Source organism: Vicugna pacos, chromosome 1 (assembly GCF_048564905.1).
Source record: "Vicugna pacos chromosome 1, VicPac4, whole genome shotgun sequence".
Classification (NCBI taxonomy): Eukaryota; Metazoa; Chordata; class Mammalia; order Artiodactyla; family Camelidae; genus Vicugna; species Vicugna pacos.
Genome location: NC_132987.1, coordinates 56,257,220 through 56,281,602, shown reverse-complemented (window position 1 = coordinate 56,281,602; position 24,383 = coordinate 56,257,220). Strand labels below are relative to the sequence as shown.

The window sequence follows — 24,383 nt, the reverse complement described above, 5'->3', positions numbered from 1 at the left end:
AAGGAAATCAATTTGTACATGCTTCCAAATTGGAACAAAATTGGAAATAAACACCCAGCAAGGTAATGCACACATACACATACACAAAGCTCGCACAAATTGTCTAAAGACACTAACACAACAATACACAATTTTAAAAAATTTCAATGGAAAGGATAAACATATGAGGGACAGTAGAATATCAGGCTAAAGACTATAGAATTTAGAACCACAAACATGCCACCAATTCACTTCATTACATTGGCCATATTGCTTAGTGTCTTGTTTCTCAGTTTCCCTATCAGAAAAATGAAAAGTAACAGTAATAATAATAGCACATATTTTAAAAGTTAATTTAAAGAAGTAGAAGAGGTAATGAATAAAGAGAATTTAGCATAGTAGCTGACTATACATACCAAATGTATAGCTGGTTTACAAATAGGTGGGAAAAGTTGCTGTATTAATAATTCAAGAAAAGAAAAAAAAAGTTTCTCATAAAATTAGCATATTTTTAAAAACATTACCAGCATATGGTTAAATAGGCATTATCATGCATTACTAATAGAAGCATAATTTACTAAATTTAGGATTAAAATTGGGGGAAATTAATCCAGAGTTTTAAAAATGCATCCTACCGTTAGATTTAATAATTCCACAAATGAGAGTCAATCTGAAATACTGGGTGGGATGATGTGGGTGGAGATGGGAATGGAGCGGGTGGGGAAGCTAGGCCCAAAGACTTCAATAGTGAAAAACTGAAAACAACCTGAAGTTCCTATGTGAGAATACCAGTTACATGGACATTAAAATTCTGCCTGTAATTACTTTACTTGATAAGGCTTGGCATATATAAAAAGTCATCCACAGGGAAAGCATTGCTATTCAAGCCTCAAAAAATGAAGAACATGGATTAAAAATACTTGGTAACACTGTACGGTCCTGGTTACATTACAGCTTCTTTCAACAGTTCCTCATAAGACATGGTGTCAAGCACTCTCTCCATCTTGGCTGGCTTTCTCTGGATGACAATATCTATTTTACACTGGAGTGCTTAGAATTGAATGCCAAAGTTTCCCAGTGGAGGTCAGGCTAGGAGAGAGTGTACTAAGACATGAGGCAAACTCTGTTCCATTAACGGACTCCCCTTGCTCTGTACTGCTGATTCTTATCACGTCTATCCAAGGAACACACGCCCAGTCGCACACTTTCAGACATCCCCGCCCCCACTGGCTCCTTATCATCTTCATCATGTCCCTTGCTTCAACACTTTACCAACGTTCTTTCAAAATAAAAATTTAGAGGTGAATCTTACACATATGGTTGTAGAAACTATGAACAGTTTCCTGAAATTTTACCATGCTTTTTAATTCACAGATGCAGAATCTGGAATAGCCTATTCTTGCACACTGGAATAAAGTCAGTGCTGATAATGGGCAAAGGATTAACAAGAATGCTGTTCCGTTGGTAACACAGGCCCTTGAAAATGTTAAGTCTTCTGCAGCGGACAAAGCTGGGTTTTCAAGTTCCACTACTCTCTCTAGGAGATGTTTAATCCAGAGATCAGTCCTTTAGTCTTCAGAAACCAAAGCAGAGAGAATACTTAAGGAGTATCTTGTTCAGTCTCTTTGTAGATGATGGAAGTAACCGAATCTCAAGTAGAGATGCCATTCGCAAGCGCACAAGGATGATTTGTGAGAGAAGCTCTGAATAGCCTTGATATCTGCACTCCAACCCCACCCTACTCTAAGAACTATATACACTTTGTTTATGGATCCTGTTCAGATTAAAAAATGGGGAAAGGCAGGCACAGTCAATAAAGTTGGTGTCAGTGTTGATGAATAGAAAGATGTCTTCAAATTAATGAGGAAGCTCTTTATTTTCCAAAAATTTTCATCATAAGGCAGACAAAACTAAAGCTAGAAATTTTACACAATTAGTCAATGTGCAGGAAATGATTTCATCAAACTGCTGCTGTAAGATTATCAACGAACTCTCCATCTCTCCTTGAATGTAGACATTCCAATTTCTAGGAAGAGATTCATGAACACAAGAAAGATGAAAAACTGTTAACTAAGACAAAACATGGACATTTAACAGGGGCATTATCCTGGTCTCAAAATGAAGGATTCCCCAGTGAACAGTCAACAAATATTACTAAGGGAAAATAAGTATGCTCTGAACCTGATTCTACTGATGATAATCAGATATTAAAGTTCAGAAATAGGTCTGGTGTGCAATATTATGAAACCCTATCTTTCCCTTGAGGTCACATTAGATTAGAAAGGTCCCCATGAATGTGGATTCCCAGAATTTCCTTTTCCATGGTTTTATTTTAAAAAGCAAAAAGGCAAAGCCATACTGAAAAAAAATATTTTGGAAAATAGAGCTAATGAAGCAGGTTTCCTGGAAAAGTCAATAGAAACACACTCTGAGCCAGGGGCGTGCGGAACCACTATATAAATTCTTCTCCCTTCCTCCTACTAGTGGGCTCTCCTGAGACCCACTGGTGTGGGGGGCTTTTGTGAAGACATGCTATAAAACCAAGCAATCAGTTTCACTTGTTAGAAAGCGTGGCCAGCTTGGTAACGTGGCCTTTATAGCCCCTCTCCCTCCTTCTGTGTCTCCATCTCTTTTTTTTAATTTAATTTTTTTATTGAGATGTAGTTGATTTACAGTGTTTCAGGTGTACAGCAAAGTGACTCAGTGTGTATATGTATATTCTTTTTCAGATCCTTTTCCGTTATAGGCTATAACAAGATATTGAATATAGTTCCCTGTGCTCTACAGTAGGTCTCTGATGTCTCACTTTTCTTTTTCCCTGCTTTCCTTTCTTGCTTCCCTGGGTCTGCTCCCTCCAATCAAGCAACATACATACATACGTACACTTTTGCCTCAGGCTCTGTGTTCTAGTCTAAGACACCTCCTTTGGTACAGAAGACCCACTTCCTCAACTTAGGGCATGGGAGGAATCACTGTAGCCAAGGCTTAGAATGGGCTCAGCCTGGGCTTATTTCAGTACCTTTACTTACAGTGCTTTTTAAATTAAGACAACTCTGCTACAAACGTAATACTAAAGTATATTCTAGATAATTTAAGAATGCTAGTTGTTTGGGCTTCAATGCAAAAGAATCTCTAATGTTAATCTAGTTTACCTGACTAGGTAAGTACAACTTAGACTAACCTGTTGTCCCTCCCAACCACTTGAAGTTTAAACCCTAATCCTGTAACACACCTACACTGTGCCCCTAGAGCTAAGCCTACCTCCAGAAAACGGAGAAACAGGCAAAACAAAAGACCACATTTTCTAATCTCCTCTTCCATAAAACAGTACCACTCCTATACCCATACAAAAGCCACAAGATCAATAAACATTTTTCAAAAGGCCTCCTAACATGTTCTTCATGGTTGACAGAAATTTTTTAGACTCAACTACAAACGGTGAAAATTTTACAACAGAAACTAAATTATACAATATTTGGGGTTAGTTTCAAAATAATCTTGCTCAAGGGAAAGGAATACAGATGAAACAAGACTGGCCTGAGTCAAATCATTGCCGCAGCTGGTAAGACATTCATGGAGGTTTATTACAGTATTCTTTTACTTTTGTGTATGTTCGAATTTTTCTATAGTAAGTTGTTTAAAAAATGAAAAGTGTGTAAGTTATGATAGCAAGCCCCACTCTCCTAAGGCTAAGAAAAGTAATGCAGCTTAACTGTGTTCACCTCATTTCTTAGTGAAATGTGCTGCCCTCATCCTGTTTTACAAAATAAAAAAGACAATTCTTCAGGATCAAGAAAAAGCCCAACTTCAAGCCAGTCTCAGCCAGTATGTTTAATGTTTCATGTAGGTTGGAAGTGCCTTAAATCCCTGCTGAATCTTCTATATACACACCCAGTTTACCCCATATCCAAGCTCTCTTTCAATTATCTCTCCAGAAGCTTAAAAAGGTGCCTGGTGGATGCAAAACTAATAGCACCACTCGGTTCATATTTACTAGAAAACATTTGCACTGGAACTCTAACTTGTGAACGCCTGAGGTAACTGTGCAAGTACAGTATTTGCATTTGCCTAAGGAAATGAACTAAAAATACAGTCTCCACTGCTCCACATATCAGCTTAGAGTTTAATTCCAATACACTGTGCATTATATCAATATTACCATCATTATTTGTATAGCACCGGTGCAGTGACCTCAGAGGATGAGGGGAACACAATCTGATTTGAGTCTCAAATCACGCCCCTGAGGAGTGCAAGTGCTGGAAGAAACGACACTTAAACGATGCAATTCCAAATTTGAGAGTATTTCATGTACTTAGACCCACCATAGTGAAGAGCTAGTATTTCACTCTCAGTGGGAAAACTCCATACAGGCAAATTCTAGCATTTTAAAGATTTTTTCTCTTTAAAAAAAAAATGGAATGGAAATTAGATTGGCACCCAAATGCCTCAGTATTCCAGTACATCTTTCCTGTGTACTAAGAACCTTTGAAACTTACATTGTTTTACTGTACAATAAGATAGTGAATTTAGGATGGGGTGAGTTACAGAGTAAGAAAAGATTTGAATGTCATGGCACCAACCTCTTACCTTCCTGAAATAACTGCTCTCCTAGCTCACCCAGAATAGTATTGTCCATACCAAAGACTTCAGCACCCTCTGGGGAACCCTGCTCCATTTTTTAACAGGACCAAATTCTGGGAAAGATTCATTTGGATTGACCATCTATTCAGAAAACTGAATGCTTCTTTCTAACGGTTCTCAAATGGTTCTTTTCCAGATGTGAAATTTTGTGACTCTTTAGTAAATTTCTGGTTTGGATACCAAAGGGTAGTGCTTGAGTTTCCAAAGAGTTAATGCAAATACTAGAGCGGCCTAAATTTGTGCAAGGAGCTCTGACTTGTTACCTCCTGCCTTTCCTCAGAGAATCAGGGACTAAGTGATTGCTGCCTCCTCTACACAAGCAATCCTAAAAGTAACTATAGACCATGATCATGTCACTTCACGTACTTTCTTCCTTGGACTTAGCTGCTCTTCTCGTAAATCACAGCATTTCCTAATGTCCTAGCTCCACTGGTTCAGCCTACTGATGTGCTCAATGTGCTCAGATTCTTCTTAAACTCAGAAGCTAAGGTTAGCTCTGTCATCGGTGGCCAAAAGAAATGCAACGTTTCTTCGAAATACTGCGGAATGTTTTCATGCCTTCAACCACATCGACACGCACCAAGCCCCATCCTGACTCCCATAAAGCAAACCCCATTCAGAATTAACCCAAAGTTCAAGTCCAGCACGAAAGTCATCTCCTCCTTCAAGCCTTTGCTGAGCTCTTCATTCAAATTATTTTCTGTTTTCATGGCATTCTCATGGTACATATCTGTGTCTTCTGCATAGAAATTTCACTTTCTGCCTTGTAATTGTACCTATACCTCCCTGCTGATGGAAATGATGATTAGTTTATATGTCCTCCCATAGCACTTTTTCAGATATGTTTGACCGTGACCCAGAAAAAGAAAAGTATTTTACACAGATCCAGTACAACCTAGTACATGTGCGTGGTGCACCACCACCTCCCCCCCGACACACACAACTGAAATGAACGTTTTCCGAAACAATACTCATCCTCACTACATGTGAAGTGTTTATTTTTGCTGGTCATATCACAATCCACTAACCTGATACATGAACTACTAATTGGTTGTGATGCACTTTGCCAACACTCTTGGTAGTACGTAGTATAGGGTTTATTAAGATTTACCATATCCAGAGCAGGTCTCATTCATTTTTTTACCCTAAAAAGTTCACCAACATGGCCCCTCTTCTTCTCAAGTCAGTGTATTAGGATAAAGAGTTTACTTTAAGCCTCATATTTAAATCAAGTACAGTATCTACTGTTTTCAACCATATCCTATGTCCTACATAGAGCAGGTGGTTGATAAAATTCCACTGACTTAAATTTCATACATGATATCAATGACTTCACCAATCAAAGAAACCAACGATTTAAACACTCTTCTGAGTGTGTGTTTTTTTTTAACTGAAGTATAGTTGATTTACAATATTGTGTTAGTTTCAGGTGTATAACAAAGTAATTTGGGGAGATATATATATATATATATATATACATATATATACATAAATACATATATATTATTTTTCAGATTCTTTTCCATTATAGGTTACTACAAAATATTAAATATAGTTCCCTGTGCTATACAGTAAATCCTTGTTGTTTACCTATTTTATATATAGTAGTGTGTATCTGTTAACCCCATACTCCTAATATATCCTTTGCCCTCTTCCCCTTTGGTAACCATAAGGTTTTTTTTTTCCTATGTCTGTGAGTCTGTTTTTGTTTTGTAAATAAGTTCATTTGTATTATTTTTATATTCCACATGTAAGTGATATCATATGATATTTGTCTTTCTCTGTCTGACTTCCTGCCCTTAGTATGATAATTTCTGAGTATGTTTTATTTATTCCAAACATTAACTGAGCCCTATTATCAGGAATGTGTAAAACCTAGTCTTCAGCTTCTAGGAAATCACATTCTCCTGGATGAGTATAGATTCCATTTTATATAAACTATATAGAAATCTTTCTAGGAACAGAAGGCCAAGAATAGCAGATCAGTACCTCTCCATTTCCCTCCTCGGCTGTGCTTATCATGGTACCACTTTGCTTGTCCCCAGATGTTGTTAATACTGGTCTTGAGATTTTATCAGGCTCTCAACTGAAAATCTGGTCTGTGTGAACTGCCCTGAAACTATCCAATTTGATGGAGTAGCACCTATGTTACCTATTAAACTGTATCACCTTAGAACTATGATTCTGCTCTAGCTAAGCTCCTGTAAAGACAAACAGAAAAACAGGGTATTAACAATCTGCGTCATCTCACCTGTACAAAGGAGACTTCTCCAAATGCTTTCCAATAACATGTTGTAAATACCTTCCAGAACATAAGACAAATAGCTCATCTTTGTGTATAATGCCTAATAACTACAGTTGATTTTGAATAATGCAAATAAAGATTTTATGGCTGAATCATTTGCAGGTAGAAAAGTTACAGTCATTCATTTATCTCAAATTATAAATTTCAAATTCCACAACTGAGAAATCTTTGACTATATTAAAGTCTTGAAACACAAATCAAAGAAATATGTTAGTTTTCCATTGGGATAAATTACTGAGAAATAGCATAGCCTACAATTCTCAAATATTATTAACTGAAAATGTCAGTGGCTCTAGGCTTCTATTTTGAGCTCTTTTTCACCTGCAGCATTGTAGGGAAGCTCAGGGCATAGGCCGTGGAGCCAGACTCCTGGGTTGGCTTTCTGACTGTCACGTGCTGGTTACATAATCTTGCACAAGTTACTCAAACTCTCTCTGCCTCACTTCCTTATATGTAAAGTGGGGACAGTATGATCACTTGCCTTAAAGAATTTTTATAATGATTAAATAAACATAAAATATGGAAGCAGTGTCTGGAATATATTAGGCGCTCACTAGTCCAGTACTCTGCCCTCAACTGCGCTACATAAGGTAGAACTACGTGAAATGGGAAGAATGAGGTAAGGTGGACAGAATATGGCATTTCTCTTTAAAGTGTGAATTACGACCTCCACACTCCTACCTGCTATATTTGTGACTTGGAGTTCTTTAAACAGAGTCCTGCCTCCTCATCTGTAAAATGCTAAGAAATAGAACAGAAGCCTCCATAAAATGTAACAGATACTCAAAGAAAATTAAAATAACTTTCAGCTGAGGAATCAGTGGAGGCTTCATAGAGAAGGTATTATTTTGATAAAGACTGAGAATAGATCTGTGGAAGCCGAAACATTGAGAAGTGTATTCTGGACAGAGGGAAGCGTTCGAGCGAAGACGCGAGGAAGGAAAGCATGGCGTGTGTTCAGAGGGCAGCACCCAATCCGATCTGGCCGTGCAGAGTGCCAAGGGAAGCAGTCAGAGCTGAGGTTAAACAAGCCGACTCCACCGGCAAGGGATCACAGATTCTCAGCTGGATGGGGACTTATTCCCACAGATGTGTGGCTACAACAGAGGTTGCAAGAAGGCATTAACAGAATCAGGTCAATATTTCAGAAGAAGCTGTGCAAGGTGCAGAGGAATTGGAGGCCCAGGGCCTGGAAAGAAGGAATTCCAGAGTCCATAAAGGGTCCAAACAAAGCAGCTGCCAAAAATAGAGAAGTGTGATGTCATGGATTAGCAGAAATGATGGGGGGGTGGGGGGTAGAGCAAGTGGACCTCAACACCCGAGCAAGAAGGAAGAGTCAAAGAGAAATGATGCAGCTGTGCAGTGTCAAAAACAGATGCCTGAGGAGGAGCTGATTTAAAAGAGATGAAACCAAAGAACCCACATGGGGTGGTCCATCTAAGAAGGAATCTTAAACAGACAACTGCAGTCTACCTCCTGCAAGCCAGTAGGCACAAATGAGAACCACGCCCGTGTAGAGTATGTGAGTTAACTTAATGTTAGAGGTGAGTCTGAACCTAAAGATCCAGGATCAAGGAAGGAATCGGGACTGTGGGAGTACTTGGAGAAAAGAGACTTAGGAGATATAGAGAATGAATAAGATGGGACCAAGCAGGGGTTCTTCACAGAACACAAACTAACTCCACCAAATAGACAAGACAAGACAAAACCATGGGGCTCTATCCCCTGATGCGGATTATTTGCATTAGGTGTTCTGTACACTTTGACCCTATGAAATGAAGTAAGGGCCAGTAACAGTATCTCCCTCCCTCCGCGTCAGCCATTTTCCACTCACAAGCTGATGGCAGGGGGCAGAAGTGGTAGACGTAAAACATTAAGTTATAAGTTCAGAAAGTCAAAAGTGGGTGGAAATTGTTTTCCCAAAATTTATTTGTTGTTTTCCCTTGACACCATATGTCAATTAAAATAAAAGGAGACTTCATCACCCCTGGCTAAAGGAAAAATAAACTCAAAGAACTATTAAGCATTTTGTCTGACAATACTGAGTGAGCAGAAAACAGCCTGACTTCGCCCTGTAGCAAGCGTGGCTTTTCTGGGGATAAGGAGAAACAAGAGGTGTGGAGATCAGTCAGCAGGCTCAGAACCCAAAGGCTATCTATTTTTACAGCAATTCCACACAAACAGATTATGTGCCTTTGAACAACACATAATGTATTGCTGGGCTGATGGCAAAATAAGAAAGATAAGGAGTGATATTTGCTGATAATAGCAAAGAAACGTAACTAATGTCAAGAATACATCTCTTCTTGACAGGAAGACTTTAAATCTTATAGGCCTGTTGAAGAGGGTCTTAAGACAAACTGTTCTACCTCCTGATCAAGGTAAACAGAAGATTAACAGAGATCTGAAATCAGATCACTAAAAAAACAAACAAATAAACAAAAGATTGTTGGAACATGGGCTGCCTGAGTTAGAGGAAAATCAGGTAGATGAGGCAGGATCCAGCCCCTTGCCTGTGTTCCAGGTTCCTCTCACTCACCCCTAGCACTATGTCGTGCCGGCTGCCATATTCTGACTGTAGTAAGCGCCCAACAAAAATGTGCTAAATAAACAAATAAAAGACTGCAAAACAACATTGCTTTTTCCATTCATTGACAATATTAGATTCCTTCTGATCTCTGAGTCTCTGCACAGACCATCCTTTCTGTCTGAATACTCTTGCCCACCACTTCACCTTATCCTGTAACTTTCTCGACCTGCAGCAACCGCATCCACTTGCATCAAATGCGCACAAGTACATCAGTGACCCCTACTACCCAGCAGAACCGCGTCTGCTTTCCCTTCACAGCACTGGTCACGGCTCATGCTGGCATGAGTACTCAATTCACAGCTCTCCCACAACTAGACTAGAGGTTCCAAGAAATCAAAGGCCATGTCTATTTCACTCACAATTGTGTTTCCAAGTACCTGGAAAAGTTCCTCAGATATGGCTGTCACTCAATAAATTAAACAAACAAACAAACTATGGAGGAATGAAATAAAGACCCCTCAGGAACCCTCAGTGAGCGGAATAGCCCGCCCCGACAACACCACCTTCTCAGAGAATCTGTTCCCACTCACGAACCCTGCTGGCACCACGCCTCTCATGACCACACTCCTAGAGATCGATCTGACCAGAAATGGACACTTCGCCTTTAGGAAACAAACGTGTCACCCCAGTAATTGTGACAGAATGAGTCAGCTTATCACGTGTAGAACAGAAGCAGAAACTGGAAGTCAGCCCTCTACACCCATCGTAATAGTGCAAATTATAAAGTCACATGGTACCGTGTGTTGGAGAAAACAAGAATCTCATGTTTTACTGGGGGAAATGGATCCCAATGAAGCCTGTAAGTAAAAACACTTGGCAGAACCTGGTGAAATGGAGTACGAAAATGCACTGTGCCCAAGTGCGCTGCTCGCAGCCACAAACCTGAGCTGAGTGCTGCCAAGCCTTGAGAGCATTTGTACAAAGGTGGTCATTGCAGGTCACAGGTTTGTGGGAATAGGGAGTCGGAGGCAGCTCTGAGGTCTAAGGAAGGAAAATATTTGAGGAAAATGAATCCCTGAAATGTAGTGAATACACACTCTGGCATACTCCGCAGTGTCAGAAGTAGTAACCCTCCCTGATGGGCTGGAGTATAAATACATCTTTAGAAGACTACGCTGGCCATACAGACAAATGCAAAGTAATGTAAGCGTTTAACCCGTGAGTCATAGTGGAGCAGCAGTTCCCACTCTGGGGGTCAGAGCATGTATCAGAGATACTGCAGGGGTCCTAAATATCATATGCCCACTGAGTGTTGAGTGTGTATGGGATTAAATACATCTCACACATGCTTGCCCAGTTGTGAAGTGTTGGCAATTTTTTCTCATCTGTTAAAAAAAAATTAATACCAACATTTTAGAACTATTCAAATCAAATAATCTAACCCATACAAATAATGTCTGATAAAACCTAAACCGTCTACAAATGTTATCAATGGATTATAATTAATACAAATACTACTTAATCAGGGGATCAAAACAGGACCATGCTGAGCCACAATAATAGCAAAAAAGATAAGAAACAGGACTAGGTCTACAGCACGTAACCATGATCTGTAGGCATGAAGCCAGAGTAGCCAAGAGGGAGACGTGCAGAGTCAGAGTGCTTGGGTTCGAATCCTGACTTAGCTACTAATTCGCCAGCTATGTGACTCTGGGAAAGGTAACTTCTCTGTGCTCAGTTTTCTAATCTATAAAACACATATGATAATAGTCCCTGCCTTTTAGAATCTATTGTGAAAATTACTAGAGTTAGTACCTGAAAAGGACTTGGAACAGAGCTTAGCCTATGGGAAATGGATAATAAACATTAGGCATTATTATTAGGTAAATTAAAATACTATATATTTCTAAAGACTCATGTGTACATAAGGACTAGTCCAAGCATGTTAAAGCAAGAATCTATGGGGAGGAAGAGAAATGGGAATGAGGATGAAGGATGAGGAAAAGAAAAAAATGAAAATAAATAAATAAATAAAAATAAAAACAAAACAAGAGAGGGGCTCTTCAGGGACTAGTCATGAAAATGTACCATCCTTGGAGTCATACAGTTAATTCAGTCTAAAGGATCTGATGTATATGAGGAGGAAAGAGCAGAGATACTCATGGCGTCAGGCAACAGAAGTGCAGTAGAGTGAAAGTCTTGAAATCCCGGTTTCCAAGGACGCCAGAGCTACTACGGTCGCCACCTCCGTGGCTCTGTACCGCTCGGATTTTCTAGAATACAGCAAACCAACCCTCCCTTGGCTAGTGTGAGTTAGTTTCTGTTTCTTCCTACTTCATAGTTCTTGACTAAGACAGTCCGTGAAGTGCAAAAGAGAGCAGACTTGCTCTATGTTAACTCAGAAGGCAAAAGATTTAAGAAGGAAGGACCCAGTAAAAGAAATATGTTTCCAGCACATGAATCACCCAACAAATAAACAGGCTCCGAGGAGTAATGAATCACTTATCACCTTGGATGTGCAAACAGAGTCTACGCAAACATTTATCCAGCATACAAGTTCTAGACGGGAGGCTGAACTCGCTAAGAAGTGCATGATTCTAGGACTCACTGAGCTCTTTATGAACATAAAAAGCCTCAGCTATACTAAGAAACAGTGCAAAATGCACTTGTGATATAAATGTTGGAGGAGATTCTGTTGCCTCAGAGTTTCAGTTGCTTCCTCCCATTGGCACCACATGCCAGGCATGTTTCAAGAGGTGAGACTTATCCGTACAAGTCCCAGGGAATGTCCTAGACAAAACTGAAACACCCTTGGGATTTGGCCACACACTTAGTCCTGCTGCCAAGTGTTCGACAGACCTGCCTTACTCCCAAATCAATCAACGCTGCTTATCTATCATCTGTCAACTTTCACATGTCATCTCACGGAAACTTCCTAAAACCCGGGGAGAAAGGAATTTTACATCCATTATAAAGAAAAGGAAATGGAAAGCTCAAAAGAAACAGAGTCTGTCCAAGTTCCCAGACCTCAAAAAGCCAGAATCATAACTTGAACCCACCCAAAATATTTGTCAAAAAATCCCATATTTTTACAATATACCATAAATACCTCTTATGAACACATCACATATTTTGAAGTATCAAACCCTAAAGCTAAATCCTATGAACCACTCCTTGGAAGTCTTTATACACTCAGTCATCCAGATTCCCCTAACATCTTTTTTTTTTAACATTTTTTATTGAGTAATAGTCATTTTACAATGTGTCAAATTCTAGTGTAGAGCACAATTTTTCAGTTATATATGAACATATATATATTCACTGTCACATTTTTTTTTCACCGTGAGCTCCCTTACATCTTGAGTCAACAGCCCACAAACTCTCCCTATTTGTAGCGTTGTATAGTTGGAACGCTGAACAACCTGCAGTCTATTCTCCTGTGTGGTGGAGGCTCGGGAATTCTCTCCATCACCCAGTCCCAGAGTAGACAACCTGACTCACCAAATGAGAGTAAATGGTAGTAGATGCAGTAAAAAACAGTGCTGACTGCAACTCAGGAGACAGAGTTCTTGTCCTTACTCTACGGTCATACTGCTGTGGGAGCCGACAAGTCACCTTCACTCTGGACCTGTGAAACCAGATGGTGAGATAAACTCAAGTGTTTCTCAAACCTGGTTTCACAGAATCATATGAGAAATTTTTATAAAGTACTGATGCGGAACAATTCAATCAGATTAATTAAATCAGAATCTCTGGAGGGAGAAGCCCTCCCACTTACAGTTCATAAAAGCTCTATTCCTGATGCTAAGGTATAGCCAGGGTTGATGGCCCAGATGATCGTCCACTTTTTCTCAAGACTTTATACAGTTCTCCACCCAAAAGAATCAGGGCATAACACCACTTCGAGCTTTCTGAAGCGCCCATGGCTCCGTGCTTCAGAAAGCCTCTTTGAGGCCAATAATCAAAGGAGAGACACCATCTATTCCTCCATGAGTCATGTGACCACCTGCATCTGCAGTTCAGAAAACAACCATGAAAACAGCAGTTCAGCAGTTCTGTGACATTCTGTGGCATTTCTAGAAAGCTTAGGAATGATAACTAGGGTGAAAGGGGGCATGGAAGAAATGTTAAAAATAAAAAAGCAATAAAAACTGTCCAGCCCTACTCTGGACCACTACCTCACTGTCATTTGGAGAACATAACTGTTAGTAAGAAGAGGGTTTTGAAGACGGAGAAGGGGAGATGGGACCTGGAGAATGGCAAGGATGCAGCACAATGAGAGAAACCGACAAGGTTTGAACAAGCACAATATCTTCATCAGTGTAAAAAATTAGGAAAGCTCAGACAAATGAGGTTAGAAAAACAGAGTGGGCCCAGATTATGAAAAAGACAAACAGCAAACCAAAGGAAGGAAGGAAGGAAGGAAGGAAGGAAGGAAGGATGGAAGGAAGGAAGGAAGGAAGGGAGGGAGGAAGGAAGGAAGGAGGAGAGAGAGAGAGAGAAAGAGAGAGAAAGAAAGGAAAGAAAGGAAGAAAGGAAGGAAGAAAGAAAGAAAGAAAGAAAGAAGAAAGAAAGAAAGAAAGAAAAGAAAAGAAAGGAAAAGAAAAGAAAAGAAAAGAAAAGAAAAGAAAGAAAAGAAAAGAAAGAAAGAGAGAAAAGAAAAGAAAGAAAGGGAAAGAACACCCAAAGAAGCTTTCAGACGTGTTGTAGAAGCAGTGGAGTTAAAGGTAGAGAAGTAAAATGTCATCCCCAGTAACCAACAGGTTACAAAGAAACTTTGACAAAGAAAGAGCTGAAATGATCTGTGGTCCATCTCATGAAGTGTTGACCTGATAGCCCACTGGCACAGAGCCTGGAGAGTAGCAGAAAGAGACATATTTCAGAAAAACTAAAAGCCAAACGCCACCTGCTACTTTCACTGGTTCATAAAGGCCAGGTGAGATTTGAGTAGCAGAGGGAAGCCAAACCTGTAGGCTGACTTCAAATGATGAGATGATCCCAGGGTGCTTACTAAAGAGAGCTGATTCTAGTCATTTCAGTGGTACCCCACAAGCCTTTTTAAGGTAAGTATTGTGGACAGGACTCTCCTGAAATTATTAAGCACAAAACACACGTGCAGGGTCACTACCTTGAAGCAGAGTATGAGAAAGCTGTTTCTACTGAAAACTAAAAGTAGTAGGTGCCAAGGTGGCAGACAACTCCCACTCCTCACTAGATGGGTCACGGAAGGAACAAATGAAGTAATTCATTACAAGAAGAGAGGCCCTAAAGGATGATAGAACTGATGGCAAACCATCACGTCTATTCTATAATCACAAATGACTGGGGCATTCTTTGTCTTCTTGCACTGAGGCCTAGCACACTGTGTGTGTTACGTGTGTGTGAGGAGATTTTCACCACTTGAGCCATTATCATTTATTTCTTTACAGTCGGTCCTTCTCCTTTTGACAATGTAAAATCCAGGAGGGCAAGAACTTTGCTCATTGCTTATTCCCAATCCTAAAACAGTGGTGCCTGGTGCATAACGGGTTCTCAAACATTGCCTGATAAATAAATGGATTAATGTTTTTTTTTCTTTTTCATAATGAATTTATGCTTGCATCTTTTCCTTCACAAAATCCTGAGAACAATCTAGTTTGAGTATAACAGATATATTTTCCTATTTAATAGGTAATCAAAGAAGCAGACACAATCTTTTGATTTCAAATTTAGGATTTCGATGCATAGCTAAAGTGACAAGACTATTTTGTCCATCATTGTATCTTAATTTCTCAAAATTTTCCTCTCTGCCACTTACCTTTTCAAGATATACTTGCATAGATATACATTCAAACCACACAGATACAAATGGATTATTTGTATTATCAGAAGAATACGGCTCAACCTCATCAATGCTCTACAGGTTTAAAACATGTCATCCTTGTAGTTTAAAGAATTGAAATCATTTAGTTGTTCTCTTCAAAAGAACTGAAAAATGTCTGAATTTCTAAAGACAAAATTTCCAGGTTGGAACATTTTCATGAAGGAAGGAAAAACTCACATTCTGAACAGGTTTGAGGCGGATTTAAAGGCGTATTTGAAAAATTATGCACTGTATTTGCAGAGGGAAGAATCTCTACTTAAAGTACATCCTTTATACACATGCTGACAAAATTAAGGGCACACCATCCTTTGCTGAATGAGAGCTTATTAGAAGTGCGAGAGTGAGCCACTGCCTTTTGTTCCCTGGAGAAAAAGCTAAGGCTTGAAAAAAAATACTTTTGTTAATGAATCATCTTAAGCTGGCAAATTTAAAATTTAAGTCAGTAAGATTGATAAATTAAGGTTCTGATGGCAACACCATTCTTTCCTGTCATGCACATGGTAGAGCTATAACAGGAACACTTGTTTCCATCTTAAGGATAGGGAGGGTTGATACAAGGCTGAGATTCGGCATTGCTAATTAGGAATGTCAGCAAAAGGAGTTCTGACGCTCTCTGTGCTGCTGAAGTCAAAATAGCAGAGAAAGGTACATAAGACCATTTCTACCATTTTCTCCTTAGCCAGGGAGCGAAAAGATAACAGCCCTTCATCTGCGTTCAGCTCACTTGAAATTTACAACCCACTTCTGCACACAACTACCATTTGAACTATATTGAACATCTGAAACATACTATTTACCCTCGTCTGATAAATCAGGAAACCGACTTCAGTAGGGTAAGCGACCTCTCCCTTGTCACAGAGCCTGCAGGTGACAAAACCAGGACTCAAAAGCAGGCCAATACTTCGTTTTTCCGTAAGATACTGCACTAAATAACAGCACCAGTGAGAACTTGCCTTTTGCTTTTCCACTTTGCTTACAATATTTTCAGTAGCAAACGGGGATCACTGCTTCTGTTGTCGGGATAGGGGTAAGTGAATGAAGCAGAACATGGAGCCCAAGTATGGAAATGGCTTCTTCTACTTTCAGCAAGGAATATGCGCTCCTTTGTGTACAGGAGCATTGGTCATAAACGCATGGAAAATCAAGTTCAAGTAGTGAAAATCAAGTTCTGAGAGGACAGACCACAAACATGCTTTCATGACTTATCCACTGGCCTCCAGCCTGCCTTTGAAACAGGAGAAAACTGTATCAGTCTTAGAGCGCCTTTTGTCATCTCCAAACGGTTTTACAGACACATGAACCCCTTCAGTGTGTTCAGAAGCAAGGAGGCCCTGGGAGCCAGGGGGAGTTCCTCTGGAGTTACTCAGATGCTCCGCTGCTTTGGAAAGCCAGGTGGCATCCTCAGGACAAAACACCTCAGTTTGACATACGACAGTAAAAGACACTAGGCGTCTTGGCAGAGCAGTTTCCATTAAAAAGGGGGTTTGTATAAAAAACTGCATACGCAGAGCCTGAGTCGGAAGTTTGGGAAACTCTGCACAGTGAAAGTATGAACTGAAGCCAAAGCCACGTAATAGTCCGAGCAAGAAAAGCAACCTACTTCAGGAAGCACCTCACTTGGCCTCATGCTACAAATTACAGAAAGTGTGTTGCTGTCCAGGACACCCACCTGTCATGTTAATATACGAACAACCTAAGTATCTGACTGTGGCAAGGAAGACAGAGGGAGAGAAGAGAAGGCGAGAATGGTGTGGGCAGTTAAGAGAGGGCTTAAAGAAACAGAATAATTGTTTAAAAAAAAGAGAGAGAGAGAGAGAGAGAGAGAGAGAGAGAGAGAAAGAATAATGAACACATTTTAACTTTGCATAGTCACTCCGAGCCCTGATCGTCCCTCCATTATGATCTAGTGACTCATCCCCATGACCCATTAACTAAACATACCGTTCTTTCCTAACATTGTTCCCATTCACAAAGGTCCAGATGAAATACATCTCCAGGAAGCCTTGCCCCGTGTCCCTGATGAGAAGTTGTAGCTTACTGCTCTCTGTTATTCCCAGCAGGCTTTGCCTGGAGCTCTGCTAGAATTCATTTCACATATTTTTAACACCCCCCTCCCATAAATTATTATTTTTTGAGGATGGAAATCATGTCTTATATCTCAATTTAAACTGCAAAGCATCTATGTCAGTGGTTGGAACAGAGGAGGGTTTTAGTAATATTTTATTAAGTTGAACTTAAATACTTCAAAGGTTCCTTGTAGCACTAACATTCTGGATTCAGGATGCGTGTATCCATCTCACTCAGTCTTTTCTCCATTCATTTACCAAACAGTTATTTATCAAGCACCTACTGCCTGTCACCCACTGTGCTCAGACCCCTAAGATGCAGTCGTGTCCCTGTGAAGTTTACAGTTGAGTCTGGGCAGTGATCAAATAACTGCACGCATAAGCAGTTAGAGACTGTGGCAAGTGCTGTGATGGAAACATTTAAGAGGATTTGAAAACATCCACTCAACTCTAACACTGAACCTTCTGGGGACCGATCATCAGAACACAGAGCAACTGTTAAAAATAAGAAAAGGAATGTGAAGGCCCCTAAATCATGGCACATACAGCTTCACTGCAGTTTTATTTTGATCAGGAACTTAAGCCACATTACAAAAGAAGAAGTAAATGTTCAACTTCAGCCTACATCCATGCTTCCAAATTGTCATCTGATATATTCTGATACACAACATGGTAAAAGATTACACCTGTCTCAGGACACTTCGAAGCTCTGGGTTCAGCTTAGGACACACTAGATGCTGACTCTGAACTTCCAGCCTGTAAGAGGGAGACCACAACCTCCGCTGTGACAACTTGACAGCGTTGATGTGCAAGGATTCGATGACGGTGGAGTATAAACACATTTTGGAAAGTGCATATTGCGGGTACACAGAAATATGTCAGCCCCAAAGTCTGAGATATATACAGACACATGAAATACACACATATACTCATATATATACATGTATTTATACATATTATGTATATAGTTGGATTTCACATTATGTTACACATTTTTTTCATCACAGCAATTTTTCAGTCACTCTCTTGTTCTTCCTTACATTTTCTCTGGCAGCAGGAGATGGGAGAGGGAGGTAACAGGATGTTGAAGATTTTCTGCCTGACTCCCCTGCTCACAGTAAGAATAAACAAAGGACGAAGGACCAAGGGCCTGAGTCAAACCTCAAAGGTCAAGCTGCACCACGAGATGACGGCACCAATTAACATAACCTCTTATAAAACTGCTGTCAGCAATAAGTATCTGGAAAAACTCTGAGACTTCAATGACACCATGAACTGACATGGAGGGGCAACGCTAGCATAATTTTCACCTGATGTTTCGTCAGCAATCATACAAGAATACGAGATGTACACAACCGAAACAGTACATTTACATCTAGTTTCCTATATAAAGAAGGCTGACGTAAAACCCTCGACTGCGTCTCTCCTCTATCAATCACAAAGAACTGCAAGAAAATCCTAGAAGGAAATGCTAGCACTTGATAAGCAGCAGTAAAGTCATTTATTCACGATAACACTTAGTAAGTGCTTACAACGTGCCAGACAGTATTAAAAGAACTTTTGATACAGTACCCAACCTTCACAACAACTTGGGAAGTAGGGAGCATTATACTCTTTTTCATAGAAGAGAACACTGAGATTCAGAGAAGTCCACTGACTTGTCTAAGATCACACAGCTAGCACTGAACAAACATATTGTACAACACCACTTATCCCACACGATGCTAGGAGGCCAGGAGAGGTGGGGGAGGGGGAAAGTCAAACGGGAGACATCCTTGGTCCAGCAATGAGTCACACACTGCTTCTACCCACGGAATCTGCAGCAAAGCTAAGACATGAGCATAAATCACTATAATCCAAGGCAGGAAATGTTAAGCGCCACAAGAAATGCACAGTTAAGTTCCACCTCACTGTTTATATATATATGTGGACGGGGTTGGAGTAGGGCAGCAATGAGATGATTTCCAGGCAGAAAAACTTACAGAATTAAATGAATAGCCTTACTCTTGACAACTTTAGATATGTCAGTGGGGCTTGATTTCTTAAGGATAAGCCTATGGGCTATGTATTCTCCACGTCTGTTTCCTGGGTGGGTGGTTCAGTAGGACGGTTCACAGTAAGGAGGCTGGAAGCTTCCTGAGGACAGGTGGTGTCTGCACTGTATCCTCACGCCTAAGGTGGTGTCTACTACACAGTCATGCTCAAGAAATATGGAAATAGGGGTTGAAGGAATTAATGTCTTAATTAATTAAAAAGAGAGCAAATGACAGACTACAATAACATAAAGCTGGGTGTACGCTGTTAAGAAGTACAGACCGTGCTGGAGTTCATGAACTCAAGTTCCCTGACTGCTAAAGTCTCCGCACCCGGGTGTAGCTTTGCAAACATGAGTGCCAAGGGACTTTTGCTAGACAGCAGGTGGGAGCTCTCTAACCGAGAGACCACACCGGTGACCCAACTGGTCAGTGATTTGAAGAATACCAAGAAGCAAAACATGAGCTTTTGTTTTATTCCCCATTATGGCAGGAAGTACGGAGTGAACCACAAAAGCTGTATTATCTAGAACTTTCTTGAGAGCTAGAAAATAACTCATTTGCAGAAGTCGTTGATTTTGTACATGGGGACTGTTTGGTGAGATTGAGGAAGCGAATGATGGTTGACTTCCTGAAGTGACTCATGGCTGTAACCCCCTTTGACAGTATTAATAGAACGGGGGGAAAATTTCCAGGAAACATCAATTACCACAACTACCAAAATAGAAAAGACGGCTGGTGACTGAATCACTAAACTTTTGGGGAGACTGCTCCCTTTCTTTATCAGAAAAAGGTAACAATAAATCAGACTAACTAACACATTTTGAAACGAGTTAACAGCATCCTTTCACAGTTGGCAGGGTTACTCTCAATCCTACACTTTTAATCCTACATGAAGATTTTGCTTTAGCAAAAAATGACTCTGGGCTAATTACCGTTAAACCAAGTTTCTGAAGTCAAGATGAGACCTCCAAGAAATAGACATACACATTAAATAATTCATTTATCCATTCATTCCTTCCTTCAAACCTTAAGTTAATAGGTATTTAATGGGCACCTGCCACTATGTTCCAGATTCATATTCCCTAAGAAACAAAGAACTAAATACAGGAGATAATAACTATAATAAATGTCTTGAACTCTGCTCACTGTTGTGGCTAACTCTCTTCACATTGTTTGCAGGTTATATCGGCATTCAGGCAAAGAGATTAGCCTCAGGAAGTGCTGAGAACCTCAGGTCAATCCAATAGGCTTAAAAACCTAAGGGATTCTAGTCCTACTCTAAAGGCATAACCCATCTGCCTTCAGAGCTTCATTACTTCACAGCCTCGCAGTGTCTTCCCCATGCGTACACACTCTAGAACCAGAATGCCCGGGTTCAAAGCCTAGTTCTACAACGTAATAACCATGTGACTTAACAGCAGGTTATTTCACGCCTCTGTGCTTCAGTTTCCACATCCAACAAATGGAAATGAATAACAGCACTATTTCATATGGGGATGAAATGAGCAATATATGTGTAATTAGGAGATGTTTAAAACAGTATCTGGACTATAACACTTCATAAATTTTACTAGTATTCTCATTATTACTTTTACCCCACTTTGCAAGAGGAGGGCTTTTCTTCACAGGAACAGACTCAGCTGCACAGCTATAACCCTGGTCTTCCATGCCAACTGGCCTCTGTCTGCTCGCTCACTTAAGACGCATCACTGTGCCCTGCCGTCCTGACTACAATGAACCACGTGCTCCAGCCCCAAAGGACATTATATCCAAGCAGTCTAGTTGGACCACTTTTCCCTCGTTGTGTTTGCTCTGCCTCCATTGCCTATTTAAATTCAGTACGTGCAGCTAAGGAAACAACGTGTCCATCCCATCCTCACCCACCTCAAACACATAAAAATGGTCTAAACTAACCAGTTCCAAACATCCTTTCTGGCCCCTAAGTACCTCACTGAAGCTGTTGAACTTACTGCAGGATGGAATTTAATTAAAGGGATATTTTGGCAAGTACTAGTAATAAGCTAGTTATAAATATGTTCCCAATTTCTTCAACATGGTGTCTCCTCAAAACGCTGGAGCCACAAAGACCATCACTATGTTCTCTAACAGAGAACGCTGGAAGTAACACATATGACAGTGGCAACACCTGGATGAATTCTGCTACTTCAAGTACCTACTTCAAGGACTGTAATGCCATTGCTAAATACGGTAGAGGAAATTCTTATTCTATAACATTAAATGAAAAAAAAAGATGCAAAATTGTGTCTCTTCTGATTACGCACTGTTAAAAACTAGAGACCCATATTGCTGAAGCCTAAATCGGTACATAGAGAATAGGGCTGATGTGTTAGGAAGGCAGGATTGTGGGTATATCTTTTAATGAATTTATTTTTCTCGTTCTTAGGAAAAACGCATGCACATTTTTAAATATACATGAAAAATCTCCAAATTTACCTAAAGTCCATGAAGAAAAGAACATCTTAAGAAGGATTTATATGATTGAAATGCTTTAGAAAACTTCAAGTGCATAACAAATTATCCTAATAGCAGGAACTTTCCCTTCTGAAGGATACACAAGTACTCCCAAAACTAAATCCAGGCATTACTTGGCATGTCACTCAAATGCAGGCACTTTGGAACGGAAGCTCTCATATCCTCCCAGATCCATCTAGGCCTGAAGCCCACGGAAGAAGCAGCGTGCCTAAGTTGCGTTCATCAGCAGCCTCAAGTGCTCTTTAGGAAGGGTGCTCACATCAAAGAGCATCATCTTAATTTCTGATTATTACTGTGTGAGTGGCTGTGTCAATGGCTGGATGAGGTGTGGTCCCTAATTCCAAGGGGTTTACACCCTTAACGCACACAGTGCTTTTAGGCTCCAGGCTGAAAGGCTGCAGCATCGTCACCCGCCCTCTTTCTGATCACCCCTTCCACACCCAGGAGACCAGAACCCCCTGCAGGCTGAGATGCCTCGTCTCATACTCCCATCACAGTCACAGGTCTGTATTCCAACGGACCACCCCACTCCACCCCGTTTCTGCCTGTTTACCACCTATCATCCCACTCCCCGTTGCTCACCCCGTAGCCAGTCTAGACCTATTCAACCTTCAAAACCCACCTACTTTTGTCTATCCAGGCCTAGAAATACACACTCTTTCTCAAAATTCCTATTGAACTTAAAGTCTGGATTATTTTCTAGTTGGCTCATCATTTTTTTTTTTAAATCTCACCACAAGCACTTTAGAGCCTTTCAGATCTAAATCCCAGGGCTTAAGTTTCTGCTGCTGTTTTTCCCCAATGCAATTAATGGTACTGGACAAATATTAGGTCCTGAGTAAATATGTGCTTAAAAGAGCATTAATTATACATAAAAGATATCAAACATAAACAGGAGTTATTTGTGAAATGCACACATACTTCTCAAGTAATACCAGCACCGTACATTGCTGTAACCAGAACAAAGGATCTGGAGAGAGTTAACTCTGTGAGGTACTGTCAGACACAGGAGACAGGCAGCCAAAGATCTGCTCCTGTATACCGATCTCCAAAGCGCTAGTTAACTCCATTTCTCTCAGCCTCAGTTTCCCCATGCAAAATTAAAAGTATTCAAGCAGATCAACTGAACCGTATGTCACCAGTGACCTTCCACGATCTGCCCAATCTCCCTCGGCTCAGGAGTCAGGAGTCCTGTTATTCTGGTCTTGGTCCCACGACTTGGTTGGTGAGTGATATGAGATGACATCACCTCTGGATACTTTAGCTTAGTCACCTACGAAATAAGAAGAGTCTCCCCCACCCTTTGCCAATCAGGGAAGAGTTCTGAGGATCACATACAATAATGGCTGTGAATGTATGCTTGGAATGTAAAATCCCACATAATATTAAGGAATTTTATTTAGTCCTGTAATTGTTAATATTCAGTTTGGGCCAGAGGAAGCCTGGGGAGTAAAATCTGTAGGATTGTTACTCTAGAAGAGGCCTATGGAGAGAAAGCTGATCGGTAAATGAACTTCAAGAGACCAATACGCCTTTCTGTCTCATTGCACCAATAAGAAAACTTCAGAGAATCGGATGGTTGAGTAAGATGTGTGAGTGTCTGGAGCTTCCTCAAGGAAAGGCACAAAATGGAAGCAAAATTAGAGGCATGAAGTCCTCAGATTTATTCTGGCTTTTGCACTTAATTCCCTTAACTGACTTAACCAAACCAGTCTCATTCAGAAAATGACATCACTGAGAACATTATTCCCAATATTCCCAATAGTGCAGGGCATTTCCATGGCTTATAAACCACTAAAAAGATCAGCTCAAACTAAATAAGGTCCTGCCTCAAATAGAAGAAGAAGAAGAAAGAAAAAAAAAAAAGACAGAAAAAGAAAAATATTCAAGCATTATTTGTTCTGAAAAAAAAAATCATAGGTGTTAATTTGCAACTCCTTATTTACTTTCCCCACTCCTGGGGGAAAGCTTTGTAATAACACCTTGTATTTATACGAGCATGCGTCTCTTAGCAGCACTCCTTAGTGCTGTACAGGTATTATGTAATCAAACTTCGCCTTATCACTAGGCAGTGGGCAACGGGTCATTATTAAGGGGACATATTAGTTGGGGAGAAAATTTCAGGGTGGGGTTGGGGGTAGGAATCAACCCACTGTACTGGGTTCACCGTACTGAACTCATACCGGTGAGTTCATAGAGGTCACACAACGTAACTCAGAGGAGGCAACCGAGATGCCATTCTTCCACTACTTACAATGTTTAGTCTACCTGAATGTCTCACTCTCATCAATTTCTCCATGTATGAACCTTTTTTTTTCCCCCAAAAGCTTCCTTCTCCTAGACTACTGTACCTTCAGCCCTTACCTTCCCAATCCGATTAAATTAGCCTTTCTTCTGAGCTTCTATATTTTAATTCTGCCCTCACTGTGGTGTGTAAGAAATTGTGTCTTTTTTGGAACTTAGTTGTGTA

At 40.3% G+C, this 24,383-nt stretch overlaps 1 protein-coding gene and 1 long non-coding RNA gene across 7 annotated transcripts in view; both read right to left on the bottom strand.

Annotated features, from left to right (window-relative positions):
* Nucleotides 1-24,383, bottom strand: part of LPP (LIM domain containing preferred translocation partner in lipoma) — a 629,315-nt gene that overhangs the window by 373,400 nt on the left and 231,532 nt on the right. The gene's annotated exons all lie outside the window — the stretch shown is intronic.
* On the bottom strand, nucleotides 1,831-20,705 carry LOC140696834 (uncharacterized). Its single transcript, XR_012073382.1, has 2 exons — nucleotides 20,567-20,705; nucleotides 1,831-2,005 (listed from the first exon to the last, which is right to left on the bottom strand). It is a non-coding gene; the product is annotated as an uncharacterized lncRNA (long non-coding RNA).